Source organism: Tursiops truncatus, chromosome 4 (assembly GCF_011762595.2).
Source record: "Tursiops truncatus isolate mTurTru1 chromosome 4, mTurTru1.mat.Y, whole genome shotgun sequence".
NCBI lineage: Eukaryota > Metazoa > Chordata > Mammalia > Artiodactyla > Delphinidae > Tursiops > Tursiops truncatus.
The window spans coordinates 45679756-45697955 of record NC_047037.1 but is presented as its reverse complement, the minus strand read 5'-3'; the positions used below and the strand labels follow the sequence as shown (position 1 = coordinate 45697955).

At 38.0% G+C, this 18200-nt stretch overlaps 2 protein-coding genes and 1 long non-coding RNA gene across 4 annotated transcripts in view; 2 read left to right on the top strand and 1 right to left on the bottom strand.

Moving 5' to 3' along the window:
- Positions 1 to 5667, top strand: part of LOC117312217 (uncharacterized) — a 233884-nt gene extending 228217 nt beyond the window's left edge. Inside the window, exon 6 of the long non-coding RNA XR_004526492.2 lies at positions 5625 to 5667. This is a non-coding gene — a long non-coding RNA (uncharacterized lncRNA). The remainder of the gene's footprint in view (positions 1 to 5624) is intronic.
- SERPINI1 (serpin family I member 1) overlaps positions 1 to 16146 on the bottom strand; it is a 68434-nt gene extending 52288 nt beyond the window's left edge. The window contains exon 1 of the mRNA XM_004313927.4: positions 15662 to 16146. The gene's annotated coding sequence lies outside the window, so the exon portion shown is untranslated. The remainder of the gene's footprint in view (positions 1 to 15661) is intronic.
- An 81-nt stretch (positions 16147 to 16227) lies between these two features.
- PDCD10 (programmed cell death 10) overlaps positions 16228 to 18200 on the top strand; it is a 39524-nt gene continuing 37551 nt past the window's right edge. The window contains exons 1-2 of one of the 2 annotated variants that reach the window (XM_073803882.1): positions 16228 to 16673; positions 17051 to 17215. The gene's annotated coding sequence lies outside the window, so the exon portion shown is untranslated. The remainder of the gene's footprint in view (positions 16674 to 17050; positions 17216 to 18200) is intronic. The other variant, XM_004313925.3, reaches the window with a different exon arrangement.

The following is an 18200-nucleotide window of genomic DNA, read 5'->3' as shown; positions in this document are numbered from 1 at the left end:
AGGTACTTCCTATGACTTTTTTTATTAACCCTCTCAGAGTGTCACTAGAAAGGAACTCTGCAAAAGGAGAAACAGAAGCTTATCTACTCAACAAATATTTATTAATCATCTGTTATACACCAGGGACTCTTCTTATCACTGTTGGGATACAGCAGTGAATAAAATAGACAAAGTATATGCTTTCAAAAGCTTACAATCTAGGGGCTCAGAAAAGTTGAGTTAACTCACCCCAAATGAAGATGAGATTTGAGACCAGTCCATGTTTCACATATTATACAACACACTTCCAGAGGCCCCTCATCACTGCCTCCTCTTCTGAACAATCTGGCTTCCTTCAAGCACCAACGTCGAAGATAGATTGTTTTTCACTTTAAGCAGATAGCAGCTACTATGTACTGGGCCCTGGACATAGTACACAAGGTGCCTGCCTTACGGCGTTTATATTAACCAAATAAACATACATATAAATGTCTAATTGCAAACTGCGCTAAATGCAATGAAGAAAAATTACAATGTGCTATATGATAGAATCATGGCGGCCTACTTTAGAGAGAGGACCGGGAAAGGTCTTTCTGAGCAAGTGTCATTTAAGCTGAGCATTGCAGGATCAGTAAGAGTTAAAGAGGAAAGCAGTATTCTAGGTGGAGGGAACAGCACAAAGCCCTGAGGTCAGGAAAGAGCTTTGTGACCGTGAGGAACTGACAGAAATCACTGAACAAAAGGGAGAGAAGACGCTGGCTTACGTAGGTAGGGGCCAGGACATATAGGGTCTTGTAGGCAGCAAGGATGTTGCATTCTCTCCTAAATGCACAACAATTTAAGAAGCTGATATTTACAGAATGGATTTCAAGGGAGTCCAGAAGTAGAAGCCTAAGGACAAATTGGGTGGTTATTGCAACAATCTAGGTGAAGGGAGTTAGTGGCTGGATTAAGGTGGCTACAATGGAGATAGAAAAGAAGTAGACAGAGTCTCTATTCTTACATAAGAGATAGACTGAATAGGACATAGGTAATGGAAAGGAAGGACAACTCCTTGGTTTCTCCTGGACCAAAAAGGTGGGTGGAGGTGCCCTTCACCAAGATGCAGAGGTTGAACTAAGAACAGAGAGGAGTGAGAGAGGGAGATCAGAAATTTTGTTTTGGATAGGTAAATCTGAGATGCCTATGAGATATTCACTTGAAGAGGCAAGGAAGTACAGTTAGATAAATGAGGTTAGAGTTCAGAGTAGAGGTCTGGGATAGAGAGACATTTGGGAGTTGTCAGCACATTTAAGACTATCAGGAAGGATGAGATTTCCTGGAGAGTGTGGTGAATAGCCTGCCTATGGCCAAGCTCTGGAAAAGTCCAATATTTGTAAGACTTAGGAGGATGGAGCAAGAAAATGACCATCCACGTGAGCACAGGGCCTAGCAGGAAGCAAGGCCAAAATGCGTGTTTATTACTAGCCTAGAAACAAAACCATCTTTTAGTTTCTGTTGAAAAAACACTTTCCCAGTTTGAAACAATTATATCTAGGTCGGAATAGCTGATGTACTATGTTAAACCATGTGAACTGTCTTTTTCTTTTTTGTAGGTCAAAAACAGTCAAATTTGGGCATTTTTATAAAGTTCAATCTTATACAAACATAATTTGGAAGAAAATCCATTTGTATCACAGGACAGTATACAGTTCTAAAATGTTGCCCTTTCACACATGAAGAGTAATCTTTTGCTAACATTAGAAGCTTCTTTATTACCTTAGCTATTATAAAAGTTATTAAAACAAATCATACATGGTAATGTTGCATAGCACTTAACCAAATAATTTTACCCTGTCAATCAAGCTGACAGCCTGAAAATGCCATTGACAATTTATCATTGTATTCTGACTACTGACAACCCCAATACTACTACTCCCTGGGAAACCTACACGTCCATCAGGGTAAGCACTTGCAATTTGACACATCTCAAATTTTCTGTCTGGTTTAAGAAAAATCTGACTTCCTGCTTCTTTCTACAGGGAAAAAAACATTAATAGGAAATTAATAGACATGGTTGACAGCTCTATAATCTAACCTTAGTCTGTAGGGACTATGCTTTGAAAAACTATTCTCATATAGCTTGAGTTACTCTGTATAATCACAGGTCTCTCTCATTTTACCAGATATATTCCAAAAAATTGTTAATAATTCAATATATTTTCGATTTACCAAGGACTCATGATTTAAAGCCAGGATTACAAACTTAGATGTCAGATATGTGAATTGGGCCAGTGTAATAGAGAGGAGTGGCATCTGTGGCATATAAAGAAAAAGAAGTTTTTTCTAAAACATAAACTCTGCAAAAACAATTCAGTAGGGATGAGGTGAGGTGGGAGGATTTCAGTCTGTCCAGCTGGAAGTTTGAGATATCTGATTTAAAGTAACCTCGCAGTGGATTTTTTGGTAGGATCACTGGACATCCTCCAGTTTTGTCTGAAGTTAGAATTTTAAAATATTGCTTTCGTTATTTTTAAAATGGTAAGACCTATAATTGTAAATGTTCTCATTTTTTTTTAAGAATGCTGGAGACTTTATAGTTGCAGAATGCAAGGTGTATGACACAAACGGTATGCAGTAACTATGGAGAAGTCTATAGAAATACACAGAAGATGTTGGTCACTTCTGAAGTAATGAATATAAGCCACGCTTAGGCTTAAAAAAGATGCAAACTTGGTCCTATGTGGTGATACCTGAGATAACCTACACAACTTTTTGTGCCTCATTTTCCTCATCTGTGAAATGGGGACTAAAACAGTACTTGTCTCATAGGATTATTATAGAAATTAAGGGGGATAGTGTATGTATATAAACATACTAGCACAGTGCACAGGTCGAGGTAAAAGTCTAGTCTCAAAAAACAGTAAAGTACTCTGGATCTCCCTCTGCACAACACCCACCGCCTCCTCAAAGCTTTCACCCTATCTTCACACACTAATAACAGTCTCTACACGAAATGCAAACAAGTATCAGGAACATATGATTGCAAACCCATTGCTCAATGTGGCCTTTTCTATTTCATTAATTTCTGTGTGCAGTCATCCTGTTCTTATTTTCCCACACCTAACTGTGCTGATGAAATTATACTTCTCGGAGAGCTTTCTAAACCCAACCAGGAAAAGAGAAAGCCGTCATATGCACATGTCTAAAGTAAATAGCCGTCATATGCACATGTCTAAAGTAAATATCCCAACATTAACAACCATTATTTTAGATATTCAGATAAATACATATATGTAACTACACATATAAAAAGCAAAACTTTGGTTTTCTTAATTTCTCTGAAAATAAGTTGTCCTGGCTGGGTGTTTTGCCAATGATGGGAATTTACTACTTATGCACCAAAATTTCTATTACCATTTTCATGAAACTTAAAGAAAACATGTAATCTACTTTTTTCTCAGAAAACTGGAAACATAACAATGTATCCTCTTTGTCACTCTGAACTTACTGTTCTTCACTCATCCAACTAATACCCACTGAGCATCTCCCATTGTCCTAGGGCTCATGTGTCACAGGACTTCACTGAGGTTTCAAGACATGTACTTTTCAGATAACGAAGCTCTTTTAGTTCCATTGTTCTTTTTCCCCCTCCCATTTATATTGAGAGAGTTTATATTATTGAACCATTGCTAAACATACAAATTAAACAGTTTATTAAAAGTAAACAGGCTATGAATAAGGGCTGAAGGGGCTGATGAATGCATAAAGTGAGTTTTACAGTAAGAAATTGGCTGGATTAGAAAGCTGGGTTCTAAGGTATGTTTTGGTTGGGATTCTGCATCCATTTGAAAAATGAGATCTTTCTGTTAAAGGTTTTCACTTACAACTTATTCTAAAAGGGAGAAAGAAGAAAACATTTCTTGAAATATCAGCTGGCACACTATTATATTTTAGGTGAAACTGGGTTTATGGTTTTAAGTTGTCAGCCACATAATCAGAAGACTGTCTTTACTTGTTTAAAGACAGCAATTACTACAGTTAATGATTCTTAGTGATGGATTATTCATGCTAGTTAGCTAGCTGAACATTATGTTTCTATAACAGTAACAAGCATAATTAATATGTTTTGTGGCAGTTAAGAAGCAGGTGTCAAACCAAAAACTAAAATTTTCCAATTAGGGTGACAGAAAAAGGAAGGTGATATGAAAGTAAACTACAGCAACTACAAAAATTTTAAGACTGAAAAGAGAGGAAATGAGACAGTATTTTAATTAAAGTTGACTTCCTTAATCTAAGAGCAAGGGGACAATTTTTACATAGTGATGTATCAATGTCTCAATAAGCCATTACTTTTTATTACAAAATGAAGCAAACTGAATGCAGGTGAGTGAACACAATCCTCTTAAGACAAACAGATTTAAATGCTTCAGCTGATTTATAATTGTTACTACATTTTTTAGGTTTCTAAACTTATTTTTTATTGTGGTAAAAAAAAAATCCATCTTAACATTTTTAAGTGTGTACAACTGTTACTTTTTTTTTTTTTTTTTTTTTTTTTGCGGTACGCGGGCCTCTCACTGTCGTGGCCTCTCCCGTTGCGGAGCACAGGCTCTGGACGCACAGGCTCAGCGGCCATGGCTCACGGGCCCAGCCGCTCCGCGGCATGTGGGATCTTCCCGGCCCGGGGCACGAAACCGTGTCCCCTGCATCGGCAGGCGGACTCTCAAACACTGTGCCACCAGGGAAGCCCAATTGTTACTTTTTGAACTACTACGATTATTCATTCTCCTCTTATTACTCAGACTCACAATTTTCTTAGCCATTTTTCCTTAGCCATCTCCCTTACCTCATCCCAGGGTTCACACACTGAAATGCCTACAGAGGCTGGGGTGGGGGGCGGGCAGGGGAAAGGCAAATGGCCCCAACGGGCTCAATATAAGACAATAGAGAACGGCGGTGACTGTGGAGAACTGGCATTTAAACACACACACACGCACGCACGCGCGCACATACCTGTGGGCTGACTTCTGACTTGTTTTGTAATCCTTGGGGTAGAGCTAATAAAGGGACAAGAACTGTGGATTCCGATCCCAAATCTTGAATCTACATCATTGTTGCTATCACCCCTGGGCCACTGTCATCACTTCTGCTTCTTCCCAAGTCCACTTTTGTCCTTTCCTTATTCTTAACGTCACATGTTTATTGGCATGTTTCCCTTGAATCCAAATCTGACACCAAAGGCCATGTTTTCTTTTTCAGATTGTTTTATGTATTTTAATTCTATATGACCAGTACAAACAGATTCATGGCTATTAAAGCTTCAGTGTGGATTACATCTTTACCAATATAAATTATCCTTTTTGACCAGACTAAAGCTTTTTACTTTGAATTCTGTCATCTTACAAATATGCCACCTACACTTTAAAATTTATTTTTGTCTATTATTGCACTGCCATCCTTCTACTTTAACTGATATTATTTTGCTTAGCTTTGTCTCTAAAAAACTTAATAGTTTTTGTTTTCCACCCAGCATGGCAGGTTCTACCTTTCAATAAGAGACCAAAACTATTGATAATTGCAATATGTTTGTTTCGCATTTTGTCATGCTTCTTATTCTTTTCTTTTTGCATTGATCGCATTTTTTCCTTTTTTCTTAAATATAGTTTTTCTATGAATGTGAAGAATAAAACAACATTTACTGACTCCACAATCTGTAAAATGAGGCATGTGATATTCTTATACATCTCTCTCTGTGTTTTTGAAGTGACCTGGGGTACTGGACCCATAATATTATTATTTTTTCTACCATAAGGCACCTTGTAAGAATTATTTTTAACATCTGAATTGTTTAAAAACAAAATAGGAACAACTTATTTAAATGTCATTTGTTTCATCATTTTATAGTTCCTTGAATTCAAACTTGAATTCTTGATTTTGATTATTTGGGCAGCAAAGTATGCATTTTTTGTTGTTGTCGTTGGCAGCGGTGGTGGTATGTGTATGTCTGCCCTTGTATGGCTGAGAAGATCATTCTTTTGTTCTTATGCATATTGAATGCTAGCTCAGCTGGAAAAGCAAGTTTGAATCGTAAACTTATTCCACTGCAATTTCATAGACATTATTCCATTACTCCTTATGTCATTAAATGACACAGAAGTCTGATCACAAGCTGATATTTTCACTCCCTTTATTTTTTATCTGTTTGGAGTTCTTTAGGTTCTTTTTCCCCTTCATTTTAAAATTAAAAAACAAAACAACTTTACCAAAGTGTGGCTAGATTGCAGTCTCCATTAATTTTTCCTGGTGTTCTGAGGACAAAAGATATAAAATGAGAGTATTTCCTTTTATCTGCTAGTTCTGGGTTTATCTGGGTTCCTTATAATTCAATCTTCTATAACTCTTCTTTATGTTTTTTAAAATCATTTTATATTAGATTCACTTACACTTTTTACAGGTTCGCTTTTAAAGTGTACGATTTAGTGGTTTTTGAAAGCTGTGCACTCACCACCGCTATCTAGTTCTAGAACATTTCACCCCAGAAAGAAACCCCATAACCATTAGCAGTCACTCCCCATTCCCGCTGTCCCTTAACACTAATCTACTCTTTGTCTTTATGGATTTGGCTACTCTGGATATTTTATATAAAATGAAATGTGGCCTGTTGTGTCTGACTTTCTTGTTTAGCATAATATTTTCAAGAGTCATCCACGTTGTAGCATCTATCAGTACTTCATTCCTTTCTATGGTTAAATAATATTCTATTGCATGGCTATACAACATTTTGTTTATACATTCATTTATTGATGGACACTGGGCTGTTTCCATTTTGGGGCTATTATGAATAACACTGCTATGAACATTTGTGTACATGTTCTTGCGTAGACCTATTTTTCTCCAATTCTATTAGGCTTATGTCCTGATCTTAAGGAGAAATATTCAGTCTTTCACCATTAGGAAAGATGTTAGCTGTAGGTTTTTTGCAGATGTCCTTTATAAGTTGAGGAGGTTCCCTTCTATTTCTAGTTTGTTGAGTTTCATGTTTTCACCCTGAAAATCTGTTGGATTTTATCAAATGATTTTCTGTATCTATTGAGATGATCATGTGTCTTTTGTTCTATTGATATGGTATATCAATAGATTTTCTGACTGATTTTCATGTTTAACCAACCTTGCATTCCTGGAATAGATCCCACTTGATCATGGTATATAATTTTTATTTGTTGCCAGATTTGATATAAGGATTTTTGAGTCTATATTCAGAGTTTCTATTTCTTCTTGTTTTGATAGTTTGTGTTTTTGTACTAATTTGTCCATTTCACCTAGGTCAACTAATTTATTGCCATATAATTTTTCATACTATTCCCTAATACTATCTTTTATTTTTGTAAGGCTAGTAGTGATGTCTCCTCTTTATTATATTCACTTTTAAATATCATTTTGCTCTAAGTTTTAATAAAGTATCTTAATTTCTCTTTTAATTGACTATCATGGCTTCCTACAATATTTAATATGCTATTCAGTCTTTATTAATTGTATTTTAAAGTCTGGGCTTTACTATTCAGTACATTTATGTTGTTTGGCTCTTACATCAATATCATTGTCCCTATACAATATTTTGTGCAACTCTTGAAAATTTCTTACAATAAGATGACACCCTTCCCAGTTTCTTGAACTTTTATTGTAGGGGTAGGGAGTACTTAAATTTAGAGATTCTAATCCCCATTTGAATTAAAAGTTATAGTTCACTTAAAATAATAAATCATAATAAAATAAAATCTAACCTTTAATAAAATAACATTTAATAAGCATATAATACACACCAGGTATTACAATGCACTGTATGTGAAATCTCTGTGTATCAGTATAAACATCCCTGGAGTGAAGTTACAGATTACATAGCCAAATTTGAACCCAGTTTTGCATGACAACAGAAACCACGTTCTTAACCAGTGGTTGACAAACTTTTTTTTTAAAGGGCCAGATAGGAAATATTTTAAGTTTGTGGGCCACATGGGCTTTGCCACAGTGACTCAACTCTGCTGTTGTAGCAAGAAAGCAGTCTTAACAATATGTAAATGAATGCACATAGCTGTGTTCCAAGAAATCTGATTTACAAAAAAAGGTAGTGTGCTATAGGCCATCGGTTGTGGTCCCCTGCTCTTACCAGCACACCACACTGGCCTACTTCTCAAAGCCTTCCCTGATTACCACATAGATCAATTTCTTCTGCTTCTTCTGCTTCTGGACATCTACCATAGTAACTGTTGTAATACCATCATCCTAAATCATATATCCTTGTTTTTATATATGTCTTGTGATGTCTTCTTTTGTTAACTATATTGACAAAAGCTTATGCCAAGGAGTTAAGTGGTTTTACATATCGCAATATTGTGTTGTATCTCTCTATAACACCCAACCCCATGCTACAGATTATAGTAGTTTAGAAATTTACTTGAGTATATCTGGAGAGTTTTGCCTCTATAAAGCCATTCATCTAAGTTCACATAATAGAAATGTAAAGACTGGACAATAAAGATGTTGATATGGAAATGCAGACAACTGCTGTATAGCCAAGGTTCTATGGTCAACATCTTTGATTATGAGTTTTTTTAAAGTAGAAAAAATATTTGTTTCCATTTTCTCAGTTTCAATTTTCTTCTCAGACTTTCCTATCTCAAGGAATCCTAATTTATCAAAACTATAAGTCCATGATGTATTATTCTAAGAATGAGTAATAATTTAGGTAATAATCAAGGTATAGCTGTTGATAATATTTTTCACATTTTAGAAATGGGTAATAACACCATTTTCCAGGATTAACATTTTTTAGAATGAGTTCCTTTCTATGAAACAATGGCTTTGTGGCTTTTTTGGGCAGATAGCATTTGTTTTAAGATTTTTTTAATATTCAATTGTTCTTTCATTTACATTATACCCATATTTTTAATTCAGTCTATAAGAAGATACTTTGATACCTTGAGGCTCAAAGCAGATTTAAAACAGAATTGTCCTTTCAAGTGTTACTGAATACATCTGTAATGAAAAGTACAGGACAAGTATTATATGTGGTATGGGCTACAGGATCTTTTAACTAGAGATGCCGTCAGTCTCTGAGAAATGCCTTTGCCCAGAGACTTGAAATTTGGTAGTCACAGAAGTGAAAACTTGGTGTAAGAAGGTGAGAGTTTTCTAACCCGGAGAAAACAAACAAACAAATGAACAAACAGGAAGCATAAACATCAGTCGGAACGAGAAGGAATACAATTTAAAGTTAGCATGGTTTTAATTATCAGACTATGGCTGAAACTATGGACTGGTTACCCCAAAATCACACTCGAACCACTGTTCCCCTGCTTCATCCACCACCAAGGCCCAAAGTCCCTGATATCTCAACATCCCTTAAAAATAGGGACAGCTACATGCCATGAGCCAGTAAGTCCACAGTCGACATTTGCTAGAGGTCACTGGGAAAGCTTTTACTTCCTGATTAAAAGAGAAAGACTCAGTAGGCACAAGCCTTTCCTCATTCTTCCTGCCCTGAACTAGAATATGATGTCTCGATCTGCAGAAGCATCCATCTTGCATCAGGCACAAGGTGTTGTGAGGACAACACCCTGACAACATTAAGCCTCTAACCAAAAAGGACACAACCGCTTTCCTCTAGACTTCTTGTCCTGGAAAAAGTAAATCCCTATTATTTTATGTCATTGTACATAAAACTTGCAGCTGAAAGCATTTCTAATTGATACGTACTTGAAAACCACTTTTTAAATTGTCAGTTACTTTGGGGCCACATAATGTGAGTAAAAATTGGCTTTTAAGATAACCTTGGACAACAGGATTTCTTTCTCTTTCAAAATGTTTAATTTCATATTAATAATTACTAACAAAATCTGTTATATTAAAAAATGAATAGTTATTATTAGGTCTTCATAATTTTGTTATTGACATTTTATTTTTAAAAGAACAAATCAAAAACTCTGAAATACAGAAAAAGTTACTTTTCTGGCTTAACATACCTTGTGCTCAATACCTCACAATATAATTTTTAAAAGTTCCCCGACTTAGCAAGGACAAAAATTATACCATTGTTACACAGCTGTCAGAATACTGGAAGTGTATAAATTTCATCCAGTATTATACGTCAAATGACGTATGGTATAAATCCAATTTAACCTGCCTTAGACATAGAACAAGAGATTTAGGATACTATGTGAAGGTTTCTTAACTGGAAGGCTGAATGTATGTAAAAAACATTAATTGCTTCAATGATTTTAAATTGCTTTGTGAAGTACACAACAATTAAATGCTCTGATAATTGATTTAATTCAAGTGAGTGGCAAAAATCATACATCATAATACAGTATTTATAGCATACTACTAAAAGATGAAAAAACAATAAAATTAACTCTTCAAGTTACATAGGATTAAAAGACCTCAAATAAAACTTAGGCTCAGAACAAAATTTAGGTTATCAAGAAAATGGCAGAAGCAATCCAATATTGGCAAAATATCAAAAGTATCTTGGTGAGCTCTTTCGGGTCCATTCAAAAGAAGCTAAGACACTAAGGGGAAAATAGACTACAGGTTGACAGGTACTCACTGAATTGCTAGATTGTGCAATAGAAATCACTTTCTGACACTTGAGTTACTGTTACTGGGAACTCTGGTATATCTGGGAAAAACAATACACTTAGGCAAATGAGGTTATTAAATCAAAGTAAATTCCATCTGCCTTTCTTCTCACACTAAAATTATGAGCTGTGTGCTCAGAAGGCTCCTTTCCTAGGCTGAACCAGAAGGGGGCCTTGAAGCACTGGCTAGAGCTGGAGGTCCCATGCACACTTCATCAGCTATGCTGTACGGAAGGTCAGCACTGAATACTGTCAATGCCAAATCTCAGAACTCATCTCTTCCCCATGCTGGCTCAAAGATGACAAATACCTGAATAATTTAGATTTAATAAGCCTGAATAAGGTCTCCCATTGTAACCATTTCACTGAAAACAGAACATTCAAGAGCAGTTAAGTTTTAGTTAAGATAAAGCCTCATGTTACGTTTATATACTTTTCTCTAAGTCTCTATGTGTCAAGAAAAAAAGTCATAAAGTGTGTGTATATACACATAGTACGGAATGTTACTTAAAAGTACATCTTTAAGTCAGCAAAGTTCTAGAGACAAGGAGAGACCACACAAATTTCAAATGGCATTGAATTAATAAATTTACATTTAAAGTATACACACATGCAAGGTTGTAGTTAATAGCAATGTTTACTCCATTCAGAAATCCAACAAAATACAGTGATATTTATATTTCGCTCAATATAAGCAACTGTTGTGGGCCGAGGGCTGAATTTAGTGCTAAAAGACATGTTTAAAAAAATTCAGTTTTCTAGGTGTACTTGTGAAAAATGTAAAATGATGCTTCTTTACAGGTTGTCAACTATAACTGTTACTGTTAAACTATTATGTGTAAGGCTCTCAAAGTAAATACCAAGATAAATGAAACTCAGTCTTAATTCTGAAGATACTAAGCATCTGGTGAAGAAGACAGGAACTCACCTAACTCTATACAAGGCACTATGCTAAGCATTTAGAGTAACGCCAGCGAACCACGAAGAAGGAAGATTAATCAAACATCAGTTCTAAGCCAAAGTGTATCTATCGCATGCTAGTAAAGGCATATTAAAAAGCAAACAAATGATAGTTAAATATCTGCTATTATTAAATTTACTACTAAAGAACTATTTACAATTAACTAGAATTCTCCAGGTCTTATAATAATAAAAGAAAAATCACATTTGAATTCTTAATTCTAACATTAATCAGATTAATTTGTTTCTGGAATAAATGCCAAATTCCACATGTGCTTAAATACAATGAGTCTGGCTCTTTTTTTTAAAAAAAAGAACAATTAGAAAAATGGAAGAGCGAATTCAATTTTTATAGAATAAAGTATGCTTTTCCTAGATAAGCTTCTACAAAGGTATCTTACTGGAAGTAAACAGTGGTGAGCCACAGGCTTCCTTGGCTGTAGAATGCAGACCTTGAGTATCACTGGTGGGAGAATCCTTTTCCTTACCTATAACTGCCTATCTCTGGAAGGATTTAGAAATGTTGGCACATGAAGTTGTAGGTAAGTCTTTGCAGTCCACATAGTCTGAATCAAATTGGGCTCAAGTAACACTTTTGCAAAGGTTAACCAGCACAAGGTCATTCTCAGAAGCCCTAATGTATAGCACTTATTCTGTGAGGGCAACTGACTCTCGTTTGTCAAAGTGCAAGATGTATCAATGCGTACATTAAAGAAGTATTGGTCCCCACTTCTAATTCAGTAAGGTTATAGGGCAAGTTCTTTCTGCTGAGCATCATATAAGGTGCTGAGAACAAATAGGAGATAGGAAAGAAGCATAGTGTCTAGGAACTAATAATTGTTAAGTTAAAACACACTGATCCAGACTTTAAGGACTAAATTCTGAAAACATTAGACATAAGATTGAAAATAAGACAGAAACAAATCTTTACCTTTGTATAACAATCTTGCTCCCCAAAGCCTGTTTAACCTTAGGAGATGACTTTAAAAGGCAGCAGGGGCTGGGAGGGGAGGGTCCTGCTCATCTTTAGTGTCTGGTTCAAGTACCTTTGCTATTAAGGGGGAAAACCTCAGTTTTTACTTTTAATATTATATCCAAATAATATTAAGGTTCACTTAGAAGTGAATGTATACATGCAGGATCCTTTTCACTTTGCTTCAGTAACCCATAATTATTCAAAACCTAATGAATTAATGTCAGTCTGACTCCAGTTAAAATGACAATGTAGGAAAGTACTGTCTCCCACTATGGGTATAAGCCTCTAGAAATTAATAACTGGGAAAACAGGTCATGAAATCACTTACAGGCATTCAACAAAAAAAAAAGGTCAAATCTCTTGCTCTCTTGCTAAGGGTATGTGTCTCAAACAGGTTTCTTCATATCTATGCCCCCTTGTACGCCACCTCTCCCCCACTGCCGCCCCCCAAAAACCATTTGATCTTGAACCTTTACGTCTTGCTCTTTTGTACTGCATGCATCAGTGAATCCTCCTGTTAGAAAGAGAAACCCATGCCACTCAATTATTTTTACTCAATAGGCTTAGAGTTAGAATTATAAATTTTTAAAAAAATCCAAAGTATATTGTAATTTGAAATTAACCAAGTCTTTCAGCTAAAGAACACTAATTTCATGAGCATCTTCCACTTGAGAGACATTCTGCACTCCGTTGGTTTTCTTCTTTCTCATCACATGCATACTCTGATAGCCATACACAAAGAGTAAAAATCAAGCACAGAATAATATGCTTTTAACCTAGGTAGTACTTCACATAAAATTGTAAACTGTCATATGATGAACATTTTCAACACCAGTAATGTACAAGAAGTCTTCAGCTTATCTGCGATTTAATGTGAACACCAATTTAAAATGTGTCAAGAGTTCAAGGTAACAAATACTTAAGTGCCACACACTGCCAATGATTTTCTTCCTTATACAAAACATGGTTTTCTTACTCTCAAATGTTATAGGAAGCCAATCTCTTTCACTGACACAATAAAAAAGATCCATATCTTGGAAACAGGTGAAAAATCCAGTACTTTAATACCACAGACTCATTCATTCCTAATGAGATTCTATCCTTTTTGATACTTCAAAGCAGAAGACCTATAAATAGTTGGGATTCAAAGTACATCTGAATTTCGACGGTTTTGGTATTTATTTTCTATCTCACTTACTTGATTATTAACTGATTCCCAATCAAACCCTTTCAAAAAGATCTTCTGATAAAGGCCCTGAAAGAACTTCATTGCCAGTATTATTATTAATTATTACATGGGGGAAACGACCCAGTGACAGCAAGTATTCAATTTCACAGAATGAATCAGTAGCAGAGCCTGAGAGAGAATCTGAGACTCTGATTCAGGATGATCTATTTAATCAGAAATAACAAGGGCAAACACAATCTTTTCCAAGCCTAACTAACTATACCCTAGTACCCATTTTTCACCCTAAAATCATTTTCACAGGGTCATATCAGCTATGTGGATTAAGACTCTCCTGTGATGTAGCAAAGATAAAATCCCATCCTTACCATGGCTGCTAAATTTAGTGGCTACTGTTGCTTTTTCTTTTTTCTAAGCTCTTTGCTGTTTCTAATACTTACCTGATCTACTTGAGGACAATCGAAAAGCAGCTGTTTTTCTAAGATCTGTCCCCCTATATATTCCTCTAGTGGGTGAGAGTATGGGAGGGAGTGTTGGAGTATATACATTGATAAGTCACTTAGGCTTATCAGTAGTAGCACTCAGTAGGATTGAACTTGAAGCTATGAAGAGAATTCTTTCCAGCCATTTCTTTTCAAAAAGGAATTTTGTATCACAGAAATAAAATCCCTAAATCATGAGTAAATCAGCAAACCATGAAAACAAAACAAAACAAACAAGAATAGAAGGTAATTACTCCATTTTAGTGACCCTAGTTCAAAAAAAACAAAAAACCCAGATTAAAGTATTCAGGCAGACTCTGAAATATACAACTGTCACAAGGAAAGCATTTCAGAGGAAAATGTGCTGCAATATGCTACTATGATTAAAAGCCATGTAATCTGGAGAACCTCTGTGACAAAAAGAAAAAGAAAATGAACTAGGCAAATAGCTTTTTACAGTTTTTTTCTAAAAAAAAGGCTGTAATTTTGTCATAGTTACACAAAGGTAGATGTGACTTTCATCTTAGTATTAAAACATATTTTCACCTATTGGTGTTTAATTACACTCAAAGGAATCACACGTGGTTTAATACTAAGAATAAACTATTATTTTATGACACTATTACATGTGTTAAGCCTGAGCCCATCATAACACATACTAAGGGAAACCATTTAGCATACACTGTCTAAACAGAAAAGATCCTTGCACAGCTTTTCTGGTACTTTTGTTTTTTTAAAATGTACAAATATTACTAGACACAAATGAGAGAATAAGGAGCAGCTGTGAAGTACACCATACGTTCCCACTGTAGGCTGAGTCCTAGTCTTTGTTCCGATAGTTTAAAGCCACTGGAAGGAAAGCGAAGTGTCTCCATTAAAAAACAGTTTTACATTATTGCTGGCAAAAGTTATACTTCTGATAGGTTCAGTCATCGTGATTATTCCTGACTGTATTTCCTTCTTTAATAGACATCTCTTTCAATTCTAGGAACCTGCAGTATAACCACCCTGGAAAACAGGTCGGTAGCAGGGCAATCTGATAAAACAACGTGAAGGATAGATAGTAAAGAAGAATGCTAAGTTATTTTCCTAGTGAAACAGTTCTGAAGTAATTCTCTATCAGTGACAAAATTTTTGTTTTTTACCAGCTACGCACCTATCCAAATATCATCCACCTTGTCCTCAATTAGCAGTTTCCTCAATATTAAAATTTCCCAGAATAGTTTTAATGGTACAACTCAAGCCAAAAACACTAACCACGCCCTTTATACCCTGAGTCAAGCCACCTTTTGCTTTTTATCCCCCCGCAAACTCCAAAAACGTACATCTTTCACCTAAAAGGGTTTGCACCAGTTCCCTAACCCGAGTCAGAGACTCTTTTTGGCTGTGCCTTGATAAAATTCCTATTGGAAGACGCTTTCTCCCGGGCAGAGGAGACGCCCATAGAGGCACCCACGCTTACCTCCCACACACCTGCAGCCCCTGGCGGGATGCTGGAGCAGAGGCTCCGAGGACTGCGCTCCTCTCCTGTTCCTGCTCTCCTCTCTCCCGGGAAACTACAGTCCAGGCTGCGCCTTCTGCTGCTACAGGGACCTAAGCTCCGCCTCCCCCTCCTCTAGTTGGCGAATTCGGCAGCTGTTGCTCCTCCCCCTGCTGTTCCGGCTGTTCCCCTGGCTGAAGGCGGCGGGAATCCCCTTCCCTGGTACCTTCGCGCTCCCCGCACTTCTGCAGCTGCTCTGCCGCTTCCCTTCCCCGGGGACCCCTCTCCCTTCACTCAGTGGCCTGACACCTATAGCAGCCTCCCGCCCCGTCCGGGCACCTCCGCGAGGAGCCCAGGCTCAACCTATCCCTGCCTGAGCCGCAGGTCTCGCCGCTCGGTGTGCCTGGTGCTTGGCCGCTTTCGGGGAAACTGCTCCTCCAGCCAGGGTGAATCCTCACACCGCGCCCTCCCTCCATCCTGCCTATTATTCCCGCGGCTTCCTCTCCGCCCGCGCAGCTCGACCGCCCCACGTTCCCCACTTGGAGTTCTCCCCCCACCCCGCTTCCTTCCTCGGCTCCGCTAGCCCGCCCCCACAATGGGTGAGTCGCCTCCCGGGCCGACCCTGCATCCTGATTGGCGCAGGTGAGAGCTGACCCCTCCCTTCCTCTTCTTTCCGTGCACCCTCTCTCTTTTTCTCACCTCCTCCCGCACAGACAGGGAACTCTCCTACTATTGGCTAAAAGTGTCCCCACCCATCGCCTAAGGCTCCACCGCATGGCTTGACGGGAATTGTAGTCTTGCATGTGCAGGAATTGCCGACAACACCGGCGAGTGGGACTACGAGTCCCCATAGGCCCCTGCGCGACTCCGGCAGGGCAGGATTCCGGACAACGCCTGGTTCCTCTCGGGTCCTTCCGGCGTCGCCGGAGTGAATTGATCTGGGAGTTGAAGAGGGCTCCAAAGGTGGCAAGTGAAGTCACTGCCTCAGTTGCCGGTAAGGTGTGGCTGTTCTGTCCCAGTCACCGTAGTCCCGCGCGGAGCAGAAGAGCTCTAGGGTCACACGGGGGTCGTGGCTGAGGCACTCGGGCTTGGTTCTGGCAGGCGGAGCGGACGGGGCTGGGAACGGGGCCCTATGGGCGTAAGCGAGGTTACCCTACGCGAGTGGCGTAAAGCGGGTTTGTAAATGCCGCCTGCCCTGCTCGGGCCTGAACGCCTCCAGGAAGTCTCCTCTAGGTGGGGGCGGGAGGGGAAGGGCGAGGTTGGCCTCTGGTGCCCCCGGAGGAGGGAGAGGGCGGATGTGCCTGGGGTGGGGTCCTCTGAAGGTGTGGCTTGGGGCGGGGAGATGAGGCTGCTGTTTTCCCCCTGCTTTAGAAATAGGAGAGGGAAGGAGTGGAGGAAGGAAGGGGCGCTTGGAGTCTGCTTTTGAGGTGACTCGGGTTATGCCCTTTGAGGGAAGAGGAGAACTGTAGAAGAGTCAAATGTTGACAGAGACCTACGGATTCAGTACCAGTTTCATGACGTGGTCCCTCTAAGGAGGTAATTTTACCCTAAGTAGAAAAGCTTAACGCTATAAAGATGTAATTCCTAAGATGTATTTACTGTTTACTGTTTTCAAAGAGCATTCACAGTTGGATGCTAATGAGGAAACTGAGGGGATAAATGACGTGCCCAAGGTCACACACGTAGGGACAGATCGTCTGAATCTAATCTAGTTGTAATCCAGCTTCTGCATCGGAGCTGCCGCACCAGAAAGGAGTAGGGAGTTTGTTTTTTTTTTTGAAGAGGGTGGAGGAAGTTGCAAAGTAATGAATTTTAGGTATTTCTAAGAAGCCATCTGTGAGGTGAAGAGTTTTTTTGAGCTGGAGAGAAATTCCTCAGCAAAAGAAAAGCACGCACTCTAACCTGTTGGAAAAATAAGAAGAATCAGTTTCAACTTACCTATTTTTTTCCTTTTATTAGAGGTATATTAAATGATGGACTGTGCTACCATTTTAAAGGGTAGTTGATGGGACAGGAGAAAGTCAGGTAACAATACAGCTCATCCTTACTGGTGAAAAATATTCCTTTCCCTTTCTACCTTAGTCTTTACTCTGTTTTTTTACTTTCAGCTGAGAACAATGGGATTAGGATTCTTTCACGAAACTTATTTTACACTTTTTCAAATAATGCAGCAGCAAGAAAGAGTTTATTTCTAGTTGTGCTCATTACTAGAAAAGAAGATACGTTGCATTTCTTGGAGGTAGCATCACATTTTTGTTGATTTTTATTTACTTCCCCTCATTTTCTGGGCTCGTGTGTGTGTTGTGTGTGTGTGTAATTAATAGCATCAGGCTCTTGTATATTCTATTTTTCTTAGCATCATCTATGAGTTTTAACTCATCCTTATTTTATATTAAAGAATGGAAAAATGGACATTTGTGTTTTATATTGAGCAGAAAGCAGTGTGCTTGTTCCAGTCTTACCCATTGTTGTGACCAATTATAATTACAGTTCACATATATTATTATTAGACAGTTCTTTA